Source organism: Tursiops truncatus, chromosome 7, assembly GCF_011762595.2.
Source record: "Tursiops truncatus isolate mTurTru1 chromosome 7, mTurTru1.mat.Y, whole genome shotgun sequence".
Lineage (NCBI taxonomy): Eukaryota > Metazoa > Chordata > Mammalia > Artiodactyla > Delphinidae > Tursiops > Tursiops truncatus.
The window spans coordinates 36344544-36346928 of record NC_047040.1 but is presented as its reverse complement, the minus strand read 5'-3'; the positions used below and the strand labels follow the sequence as shown (position 1 = coordinate 36346928).

At 40.7% G+C, this 2385-nt stretch overlaps 1 pseudogene; it reads left to right on the top strand.

Moving 5' to 3' along the window:
- The first annotated feature begins 220 nt into the window (after positions 1-220).
- On the top strand, positions 221-1867 carry LOC101325387 (T-complex protein 1 subunit zeta pseudogene; annotated as a pseudogene).
- Positions 1868-2385: the final 518 nt, after the last annotated feature.

Sequence of the window (2385 nt, the reverse complement as noted above, 5' to 3'; positions counted from 1 at the left end):
ATAAAAAGCCCACAATTCCACGAAGTGAAGTATAGGCTTCTGCCATGCCAGCCCCGGGTTCCTAGAGTCAGGTCTCTGTGTGAGAGGAAATCTCTCTCATGAAAGTAGGAAACTGAAACAAACAAACAAAAAAAGAGAGTGTAAAATTACAAGGATGGCAGGCCATGCTGAACTGGCTCTGGGCTTTCCGGTTCCCTCATTTTCTTCTGCTGGGTCAGCTATGGCGGCCGTGAAGACCCTGAACCCCAAGGCCGAGGTGGCCTGAGCCTAGGCGGTATTGGCGGTCAACATCAGCGTGGCCCGGGGGCTGCAGGATGTGCTGAGGACCAACTTGGGGCCTAAGGGCACCATGAAGATGCTTGTTTCTGGTGCTGGAGACATCAAGGTCACTAAAGATGGAAATGTGCTGCTTCATGAAATGCAAATTCAACATGCAACAACCTTCTTAACAGCCAAACTAGCAACAGCTCAGAATGACATAACTGGTGATGGTACCACTTCCAATGTCCTAATCATGGGAGAGCTCCTGAAGCAGGCAGATCACTACATTTCTGAAGGTCTTTGTCCCAGAATAATTACAGAAGGATTTGAAGGTGCAAAGGAAAAGGCACTTCAGTTTTTGGAACGAGTCAAAGTAAGCAAAGGGATGGACAGGGAAACACCATAGACGTGGCCAGAACATCTCTATGTACTAAAGTTCATGCTGAACTTACTGATGTCTTAACAGAGGCTGTAGTGGACTCCATTTTAGCCCTTAAAAAACAAGATGAACCTATTGACCTCTTCATGGTTGAGATCATGGAGATGAAACCTAAATCTAAAAACGACAGAAGCTTAATCAGAGGTCTTGTTTTGGACCATGGGGCATGGCATCCTGATATGAAAAAGAGAACAGAAGATGCTTACATCCTCACATGCGACGTGTCATTAGAATATGAAAAAACAAGTGAATTCTGGCTTTTTTTTTAACAAGGGTACAGAGGAGAGAGAGAAACTAGTGAAAGCTGAAAGAAAATTCATTGAAGACAGAGTTAAAAAAATAATAGACCTGAAAAAGAAATTCTGTGGTGATGCTGATAAAGGATTTGTTGTTATTAATCAAAAGGGAATTGACACCTTTTCCTTAGATGCTCTTGCAGAAGAAGGCATAGTAGCTCTGTGCAGAGCTAAAAGAAGAAATATGGAAAGGCTGACTCTTGCTTGTGGTGGGGTAGCCCTAAATTCTCTTGATGACCTAAATCCTGATTGTTTGGGACATGCAGGACTTGTCTATGAATATACATTGGGAGAAGAGAAGTTCACCTTTATTGAGAAATGTAACAATCCTTGCTCGGTCACATTGTTGATCAAAGGACCAAAAAAGCACACTCTTACTCAAATCAAAGATGCAGTAAGAGATGGCTTGAGGACGGTTAAAAATGTTATTGATGATTGCTGTGTAGTTCCAGGTGCTGGTGCAGTGGAAGTGGCAATGGCAGAAGCCCTGATTAAATACAAGCCCAGTGTAAAGGGCAGGGCCCAACGTGGAGTTCAAGCATTTGCTGATGCATTGCTCATTATTCCCAAAGTTCTTGCTCAGAACTCTGGTTTTGACTTTCAGGAAACTCTAGTTAAAGTTCAAGCAGAACATTCAGAATCAGGTCAAATCGTGGGTGTGGACTTGAACACAGGTGAGCCAATGGTAACAACAGAAGTAGACATATGGGATATCTATTGCATAAAGAAACAGCTTCTTCATTCCTGCATTGTGATCGCCACCAACATTCTCCTGGTTGATGAGATCATGAGAGCTGGAATGTCTTCTCTAAAAGGTTGCACTGAAGCTCTTCCCTTGTATCATCTGAATCATGAAGACTCTACAGAGTGATACTAAGAATATAGCTATGGAATTTTTGTCCAAGCTTCAAAAGATTTTCAAAGGATTTTTTTTCCCATATAAAAAAAGGAGAGAACACTGGCACCTATTCAGATTCTGAAGTTCTGAAATTATAATTACAGTATTTTTTAAATTGCACTGCAGTGTACACATACAGCAGGCCAAACTTACCCAATAAAAAGGACATTTTATTTTAGCTTCAGTGATATAAAAATACATGTTAGATAAGCATATGTTATCTACCTTGTTATTAAATATTCCTTGAAAAACAAATTTTAATGGTTTAATAATTCTTCTAATGAATGTATTTTAATTTATCTCCAATAGTTCCCCATCATTAAGCATTTAAGTTTTCAATTTTTATGCTAGTTATAAATAAGACTTAAGTAACTTAAGGTTCAGAAAGCATTCCTGCTTCCTTAGTATAAATCCTTTTGAGCAGGGGTTCTCCCAACCCCCAGGCTGAAGACCAGTACTGGTCAGCAGCCTGTTAGGAAGGAGGCTGCACA